Below are 10,207 nucleotides of genomic sequence, written 5' to 3'. Positions count from 1 at the left end.
GCAGTCAGGCGGAGAGAATAAATATGAGAAATCTGGGAAGAGAGATGGAGGAGCAAGAAAAGGAGAGAGGAGGGCGTCAGGGTCAGCTACCCAGCCACATGGCCAGCTACAGAGAAAGATGTAAAGAAGGGTATATAGAACAGAGAAAGATAAAAGTCCAGAGGCAGAAGGTAAATGAGATAATTTAAGAAAAACTGTCTTGAAACAAGCCAAGCTAAGACTGGCTTTCCTAAGAAATAATAAGTTTCTCTGTATTTATTTGGAAGCTGGGTGGTAGGCACCCAAAGAGTAAGGAAAAACAACAACAACTTCACTCAGGAGGCAGAGGGAGGCAGATCTCTGAGTTTTGAGACCTGCCTGGTCTACAGCGCAAATTCCCTGCAGGCCAGAAGAGGGCACCAGATCTCGTTACGGATTGTTGTGAGCCATCATGTGGTTGCTGGGAATTGAACTCAGGACTTCTGGAAGAGCAGCCAGTGCTCTTAACATCTGAGTCATCTCTCCAGCCCATACAGTGCAAATTCCAAGAAAGCTTTTGAGTTTGAGGCCAGCCTGGTCTACAGAGCGGTCCAGAGCTTCACTCTATCAGAAAACCAGAAAGAAAAAAAAAAAGAGAGAAAAAAAAAAAAAAAAAAAAAAAAAAAAAAAAACCCTGTTTGAAACCCAGGCTGTGTGTTCTGCCTTACCCTCCTGCAGAAAGGCAGTTGCTAGGGTACTGTCACCACAGTCCACCATTCTCCTGCTGACTTCTAACCACTGGGGTGTCCAAAGCTTACTCTCTGGACATTATCTGTTTTCCTTCTTCCTTTTTCTTTTTTGTATGCACACATTCTGATTCTTACAAGTTGCACTCTGACCTCAACATGTGTGCTTTCCCCTGTCACCAACACATACACGGAAGTATAAAAAATAACTAGTAATTTGGAGGGATCACAACATTCCCAGATGAAGAGAAGACTCTGGTGTTGAGCAGTTGTAGACATGCTTATTGCTCAATATCTGCATCCTTCTTGGGGCACAAATGGTACTGTGAAAATGGGCCTTTTTGGTACTTGGGAAACTCACTAGCCATTTACTGCCTTTTTTTTACCACCCTGAGACCAAAACTACTTTCTGCAGATGTGGATACAATCCTCCTTATTTTGAAATATGTGATTCAAACTTCAAAGGTCATTTCATACCCACCTTGGCATCGTCACAGCATCCTGAAGACCCTGGAACAGAGGGCGTGGAATAAAGTACAAAGGCAAGGAGCTCACCAGTGAAGCCTGATTCAGAAGGTGTGCCCATTAGCATTCCCTGAATCATAAGCCACTGTTATTAAAATGAGCTTTTATCTCCAAGGGTCTATGAAGCTTGGCTGCTCCAAGTTTGATTGCTCTCAGTCATGGATCTGTGGGCCAGCTCCTTAAGTACAGACTTAAGTAGGCTAACCCAGCAGATGGGATTATCACTCCTGGGCCCTCCCCCCAAACTGTGAATCTGAACTCTATTTCCATAAGCCTATTCATTCCTCATTCCCTTGACAGCCTTAGCGATTCCACTCATCATGCCCACTGCTTGCCTGTGCATATAGATAGGGTCTTGCCCCACACTCAGCGAATAGCTATGGCTACTCAGAGCAGTCCTATACTTCTCCAAAGAATGTTGGGAAATCCCATGATGAGCTGTGGATTGAGGCCTGAGTGTGAACCTCACCAGGTGAGGGATATTGCTCCTGGTGCATGCACCAACGAGTGCCCATGGAAGTGGTGGTAGACTGCTGAGACCAAGAGTCAAGAATTCTTTGCAGCTCTTTGTGTAATCAGGCTTAGAATGGGGGACTAGCAGGGGTTTCTGTTTTTGCCCTCATGTTCTACACTGGGCCATAGCTATCTTTAGCTTCTTTTTTTTCTCTGTACATGCAAAGGCCATCAGAAGCAGCAAGTTGACCCCACAGCCTCTGCAATCCCTTTGGTTGCCACATAACTGCAGCCCTCTGATTCCTGTTGCCCAGCTTAGCTATGCCTACATTCACAGACCATTTCCAGGGACCCTCTGACTGCTTCTGAGGATACTGCTATTTCTCTATTCCCATTTTGTGTTTTCCAGGTCCATAACATTAGTGGTCAGGAGGCTGCTATTTAAAAACCACAGTGAGAGAGTGGGTTGGAGGGAAAGATGACTCCATGCTGTGGCCAAGAGCTTGTAATGTTATCCCAGTGTCCATGTCAGGCAGCTCATATGTAACTTTAACTGCAAAGGATCAGAGGCCCTCTTCTGGCCTCTGTAGGCACCTGTATATGTGTGCACACATGCCACACACAAGATGGAAGGAAGGAAGGCCATAGTGAAATACCACCAAGACTGAAATTAAGAAGACTTATTCTTTCAAGTGTCAGTGAGTACTCAAATGAATTGGCACATTCATGCATCTCTGTCAGAAGCAGGAAATGGAAGATAGCAGTGGGTGTGGTTCACTGATAGATCATTTCCTAGCATGTGCAAGGCCCTGGGGTCCATCCCCAGCACCACACTGGAGGGTACAAGGAGGGAAGAGAAACTGGTCTGTCGTGCCCATCAGGTCCTTGCTGCTCATTCCAAAGAACAGTTCATTTTGTAGCCCTATGTCCAGTGGCTTCTTATTCACTGTAATTCCAGCTCCCTGGGATTCAACAACCCCTCCTCTGATATCCTCAGGCACTTTCACACGTGGAAGACACACATAAACAAAAATTTAAAAAAAAAAAAAAAAAAAAAAATATATATATATATATATATATATATATATATATATATATATTGAGACAGGGTTTATATCTCTGTAGATCTGGCTGAACTGGAACTTGCCCAGAAGACCAGGCTAGGGCTCAAACTTAGAGATTGACTGCCTCTGTTTTCTCAGAGCTGAGATTAAGGGTATGTGCCACCACACCTGACCAAAACAAATCCTTTTTAAAAATAAATTTATACCTTCTATACCCAATACCACCTAGCTATTCTACTCATAAGTATTCACTTAGGGACATGGATGCTCAAGCCCCTGGAAAAGCATGCACATAACAAATGTTCACAGCAACTGTATGTATCACAGCCTAAGTTGAAATCAATGCAGACATCCAAGAACAGATGAATGGACAGACAGGTTCATTCATGGGGTGAAAATGCCACTTAGCAATACAATGGAATGATTGAATAAAACACATGCCACAGCATGATGGATTTCAAAATACTTATGCTGTTGGAAAGAAGCTGGGCAAAAGAAGTATACACAATTCCATTTATATAAAACCTCAGTGCAGGCCCACTAAACCATGCTGATAAAGCACACATCAGATTGGGAGAGGTGAGCAGAAGTAGGTTGGGATTATAAGGAGGAACAAGAATTGAGCCTGGTAAAGCATTGAGAAACCTAAGGCAGGAAGATAATGATCTCTAGGCCAGTCTGAGCTACATAACAAGATGTTTAAATCATCAAAACAAAACACTAGATGTTCACACCCATGATCCCACCACTCTGGAAACTGAACCTGAGATAGGTTTGCCAGAAGTTGAAGGCCTGACTGGGCTATAGTGTGAGACTCTATCCACCCACCAAAAAGGGGGTTGTGGAAGGAAACATTTGGGGTGATGAATAAGTTCCCTGTCTCAACTGACTGTGGCTTTGGTGTCACAGGCACTATGGTGGTTTAAATGAGAATGTTCCCCCATAGGCTCAGATGTTTGAACAACTGGTTCTCAGTTGGTCATGCTGTTTTGGTAGGCCTAGGAGATAATGGCAGTGTTGCAGGAAGTAATCTGAAGTTTCCAATCTCATGCATTGTGGGCTCTCCGCTTGCTGCTCCAGCTCTCATGCCTACCTGCTGCCCCATGCAGCCCCATCTCCAGCCAAGATGAACCCTTATCCTTCTTGAACTGTAAGTCCAAATAAACTCTTCCTTCTACTAGTTGCTTCTCATTATGATTCATTACAGCATTCAAAAACTAATTAATACAGTCACATACAGATGTCAAAATCTATTTTTTTTTTTTTGTAGTACTGGAGATCAAACCTAGGGCCTCAGGCATGCAGGGCATGCACTCTGTCCCCAAAGCCACACCTTTTAAATTATACACTGTAGCTGGGTGGTAGTGGAGGCACATGCCTTTAATCCCAGGCTAGCCTGGTCTACAGGTAGTTACAGGAGAGTCAGGGCTACACAAGGAAACCCTGTCTCGAAAAACCAAACAAATTATATGTTTTAAACATATACAAGTTACTGCATATCGATTATACCATGTGTGATTTGAATGAGGATGGTCCCATAGGCTCATTTAATTTAATGTTTGATCTCTAGTTGGTGGAACTGTTTGAAAAGGATTAAAGTGTGACCTTGTTGGAGGAGGTATGTCTCTGGGGTTTTGAGATTTCAAAAGTTCACACCACTGCCAGTAAGCTCTCTGACTCATACTTATGGGTCAGATGTAAGCTCGCAGCTACTGCTCCAGTGCCATTCTTCCCTACCTGCTACCATTCCCCACCCCTCCCCTGCCAGCCATGATGGTCATGGACTCACATCCTCTGAAACTGTAAGCCCCCAATAAACTTTCTTCAGTAACTTGCCTTGGTCATTGTAACTTGACAGCAAAAGCAGCTAATACATACTGCACTCAAGTTGCCTTAAAATTCTCTCTAATAAAATAATTGATGTTTGTGTCCCTTGATTGGGCCCAGATGACATGAATGGTTCTGCTGCTGGCAGCTGGTTTTGGATCTGGGGCCACTTTTGTTCCCTTGGCACCGTGAAAGTTGACACAGGAGCACAGCAGAGGTGAATGGGCTGGAATGTGTTCTAGGCAAATGCATGGGAAGCTCCTGCATCCAAGCCTGTGCTATGCAGCTTCTCACTCTGCTCAAGTAGTTAATTAATTAATTAATTAGGTTTGTTTGTTATTTGTTTTTCCAAGACAGGGTTTCTCTGTATAACAACTCTGGCTGTCCTGGAACTCACTCTGTAGACCAAGCTGGCCTTGAACTCATCCACCTACCCCTGCCTCCTGACTGCTGGGAGTAAAGGCGTGTGCCACCACAGGTGGTGAGTTTATTATGACCAGATATTTTAAAATTAAAGACATTGCAATGGTATAAATATTTGTTTCTAATATTAAAAAGTGGCAAAAGGGTTTATTTACAATTTTTAATTGTGTGTGTGTGTGTAAGTCAGAGGAAAATTTGGAGAAGTCAGTTCTTTTCTTCCACCATGCAGAACTGGAGTGTGAACCCAGACCACTTGGTTGCAAGCGCTTTTACTCACTGAGTCATCTCACCCGTCAAAGTTCTTTAAAAAAAAAAAAAAACCAAAACAAAAAAACAAAACAAAACAATAAAAACTATTTCCACTGACTGAGAAATATCACTAGGGCATGGAGAAGACAGATCAGTGTGTAACATGCTTGCTGCACAAGCATGGGGACCTGAGTTCTGATCACTGGTGCTCATATAAAAGCCAGCTTGGTGGCATATGCTTGCAGCTCCATATGCTTGCTGGACCAAAACCAGAAGATCCCACAGGGTTGCTAGGCAGCCAGTCTAGCTGAAACAGGAGTTCACAAAATATAAGGTGACTGAGGAAAATACACTAATTTCTGACCACCACACACATATGTAGGGGCAAGCATACTCATACATGCAACAGAGAGAGAGAGAGAGAGAGAGAGAGAGAGAGAGAGAGAGAGAGATTCAGAAGAATAAGAAGAAAACAAATTACACTTAGTGCAGTAGAATTCTTAGGACTATAGGTGTGCACCACTGCACTGAACTCATTTCAATATTAGTGAAATGTGTTGTGCTGTCAGCAGTGGTAGCTGAGATTCAGGGCCACTTACATACCAAGGCCACACCCAGCTTATAGTAATAAAGATATGCTATCCTTTTGTGAGATTTTTTTCCTTCCAGGCCATTTGGCTTCATTGCTTTTGGATCTTTGGAATATGCATACATACATACATACATACATACAACCTTCCTTCACAGTCTTTGCAGCCATATAGTATCAGAGATTTGAGGTTCTATAGCAAGAGACTCCTGATGCCCTCTCCCATGTGCACTGCACCTTATGCTCCCAGGAACACAGACTTCTCATTAGTGTCTATACCCATATGTGATACTTAGGTTGGTTGATATTTTGCATTCATTGGTGGAGGATGAGAGGCTCATTAAAGAGGCCAGTCATGGCTCCGTACCAATATGGACATCAGGATCAGCTGGAATAAATGTGCAGAAGCCAACTCCACCTCTCCAACACTCTCAATTCAGGATGCAGAGGATACACTATGTCTCATAGCTTTCTAAAGTTAAACGTCTCTCAGTTTACAGTGTCATTACAAATCCAGAACCAGGATATCAGCTTTGAAAATATTGGATTAGGTAATAATTCGACTAAAATGAACCATGAAGTATGTGACCATTATTCTGTCTCTGTCTCTCCCCTTTCTTTTTATTTCCTTCCCTTTGTCCCTCCCTCCCTCCTTCCATATCTCTATGCAGTCCTAACTGTCCCAGAGCTCAATATGTAGACCAGATTGGCCTTGAACTCATAGAACTCCTCCTGCCTCTGCCTCCTGAATCCTGGGATTTACCACAAGGCCCAGATCATTGTTGATCTTTTTGAGACTGAAGACTAAAGAAACCCTGGCTGGACCAGACGGCTCAGCGGGTTAATGTTCTTACCTTGAAAGCTGGGCAACCCGAGTTTGATCCCCAGAACCCACATGATGGAGCTGGGACCTACTCCTTCCTGTTAGTTATCCTCTGACCTTCATAAACACACATTAAAAAAAAAAAAAAATTTTTTTTGAAGAACCCCTGTCATGACAAGAATAAGTATAACAGAAGAGGGCGCTGTTGCCCCAAGTTCCAGCACTGTCGGTGCCCTAACTTTTTTTTTTTTTTTTAACTAACACTATATATACTAAGAACGTGTTGGAAGACTTTTTCTTCTACCTGTTAAGAGTAAAAAGATAAATCTCTAGTAATATGGACGGTTCGAGAATAAAGTGAAGGAAGGTGTTAAGTGTAAAACAAGTAGACAGATTCTAATGAAGGTGGAGCAGCCCTCACCAAAATGCTCACAGGCAAGGGATTGATTTCAAAGTGTTTCTGCTGTTGTTTTTTAACTTTTTCACATATATAATGAAGCATATTCGATATGAGATCACACTCATGTTTCATATATGTTTCATGTACTTAGTCTGAAGGCAATTCTAGGCAGTATTTTAAATAATTTTGTGTATGAAACAAAATTTCATGTCATGTAGTTTTTCACTTGTGGCCTCATGTCAGTAGTTAAAATGTTGCAGATTTTGGAACATTTGGGCTTGTGATTTTTCAGATTAGGAATGCTCACTTTAATAATCTAAGAAGATTGTCAGTGGTGTCTCCCAGCTGGTTTATTAAAGAAATACAAAGCAAAAAAAACCGCAATTTATTCTTTGCAGTTTCTACTTTAGTTAATTGTTGAGAGGCAGGAAGCAAAACATGCAAATGAGTTTTGGGTGATTCTTGCTTCCAGCCTGAGCGAGCTCCCTGGGCTGTGGCCAGGGAAGGCACTCAACGACTTCCTCTCTCCAGGCCTCAATTTCCACTCACATCAAGATAAAGGCTTGGAGTATATGAATTGTGAGGTAGAATCCATTGTCTTCCTGAGCTACACGATCAGTATTTCAGAGAATTAAACTTTTTGTTATATGTACAGTATCATTTTGTTGTTGTAAAATCCTTACTCCATAAAAAACCAGACCAATATTAAGAGCACTGGGTGGGAAATCTCACATCTTTCTTTTCAGCCCCCTCTCTTCCCCAGGTCCCCCTGGGCCATCACTTTCAGGTCTTGTAATTTGTAATAAAGACACCAAGGAAATGCTTTTTGTTACTGTTTTGTGTCTCTAATCATATGGAATTCTATCCAACTCTGGGAGAGAGTCCTAACACTTCATAGGACACAAATGGTCTCAACTGAAGAAGGTTTGACTTTGGGCTTTTTGACTTTACTAAAGGGCAAGAGGAAAATGCTTTCAGTAAACCAGGCATGGTGGCACAGCCTTTAATCCCAGCACTCAGGAGGCAGAGGCAGGAGGATCTCCGTTAGTTCAAGGTCAGCCTCGTCTACAGATCAAGTTCCAGGATAGCCAGAGCTACACAGAGAAATCCTGACTCAAACAACAACAAACCCAAACAAACAAAAAGAGCATTCAATAGAAATTGTACTTTGAATTTTGTTCTTTGCCTAGACTGGTGATCTGTGATCCAATCCCCTTTTATGATTCTGGACTGCACCCCCACCCCACCAGCCACACAGGGGCGGCAACCTGCTATTAATGGGGTAGCTACACTGGGGTGTTTGGGTACATTCTGTGTATTCTGTGCTTTTCTCACTTACAGCAGTCCCAATTTATAATGGGATACCAGAATGTAACCCCATCACAAACAGAGCAGCCACTCTATTTCATTCGTAGTCCTATAAATGGACACTTGTGCTGCCTCGTTAACCCTCACACACAATGGAGCAAACAACAATCTGTCCAAGAGGCACTTTGTACTGGTTTGGATGAGGGCAAATTCTTAGAAGTGAGATTGCTAGGTCGAAAGTTAATGCAGAGGCCAACGAGGTGTTAGATAAACTTCTTGCCGTACATATGTGAGGGCGTTAGGATCCCTAGAAACCACATAGAGCAGACTTGGCAGCTGTCTGCAATCCCAGAAAAAAACCAAAGGAGGTCCTTGGGGCAAGCTGGCTAGCTGGACTAGCTGCGTTTGAGCACTCTGCTTTTATTGAGAGACTCTGCCTCAGTAAATAGAGTGGAGTGTAATTGAAGAAAATGCCCAACACTGGGGATGGAGAGATGGCTCAGCCCTAAAAAGCACTGGCTGTTTTCCCAGAGGACCAAGGTTCTATTCCCAGTACCCACATGGCAGTTCACACCTGTCTGTAACTCCAGTTCCAGGGGGATCTGACTCTCTCACACAGACACACATAAAAATCGCCAATGCACATAAAGTAAAAATAAAGCTTTAGAAAGAGAAAGAAAGAAAGAAAGAAAGAGAAAGAAAGAAAAAGAAAGAAAGAAAGAAAGAAAGAAAGAAAGAAAGAAAGAAAGAAAGGAGAAATGCCCAGCATCAGCTTTAGGCCTCCATACTAATGCCCATACATGCACCCACACACAGGCAAACACACACTCACTCCACAGGTAAAAACCAAACCCAAACACCACCACACCCAAATACACACACACACACACACACACAAAAAAAAAAAAAAAAAACAAAAAAAACAAAAACTGGGAAACAGAGGCAGGCGGATCTCTGTGAGTTTGAGGCCAGCCTGGTCTACAAAATGAGTTCCAGGACAGCCAGAGCTACACAGAGAAACCCTGTCTCGGGGGAAAAAAAAGAAAAAACAAAAAACGCAGTTGCCATTTGTAAACATGTGATGTTGACAAACTTGGCCTCCAAATGAGTTATATGATTTGCTTTTCCCTAGCAAAATGTGTCTTACTCTACTACTCTGGCTTCTCAGAGAGACCTTCATTTCTTGGATAACAGCAGTCAACACCCACCAGATGAGTGATAAGACAAGATGACCTAGCATTGTTGTGATGGGAGATTAACAAGGTGTGTGTCACATGGGTGGATCAAAAGGTACACTACAAATGTTTTCTTATCTTAAGAATTATACTTTAGATGTTCCTGGATTCAGAATGCTGCCTTAATGAATAGCATAAGCCTTCTCTCCTACGGCTTGTTAGGCCTCCACTCCACTACACTACCACTTTTTTTGGTGGAAAAGTGTGCATCACAAAACCGGATACAGAACTCATAAATAGGCCAAGTACACGAGGCACTTGTGATGGCTAATCTTGGTGGTCGACTTGACTACATCTGAAACCAACTAAAACCAAGAAGCTGGACACTTCCAGTGCTGTGCAGGATTTTTCTTGATTGGATTGTTTGAGTCAGAAAGACCCATCCCAAATCTGGGCCACAGCCCAGATAAAAGAATAAAGCTTTTGCTGTTTGCCTGGCTGCCCTCACTCTTGATACCAAGTTCATCTACCCTGCTGTTAAGGCATTCCTCTCCTGGTATCAGAACCTACTTCTTTGAGACTCCACCACTGACCAAAGACCAGCTAAGACATGCAGCCTCATGGAAGGAACAACTACCAGATTCTTGGACCTTCCATTGGAAGTCAG

This window comes from Cricetulus griseus, chromosome 3 (genome assembly GCF_003668045.3).
Source record: "Cricetulus griseus strain 17A/GY chromosome 3, alternate assembly CriGri-PICRH-1.0, whole genome shotgun sequence".
In the NCBI taxonomy this organism is placed as follows: Eukaryota; Metazoa; Chordata; class Mammalia; order Rodentia; family Cricetidae; genus Cricetulus; species Cricetulus griseus.
The sequence above is the reverse complement of the archived record's forward strand: the minus strand, read 5'-3'. Positions refer to the sequence as shown.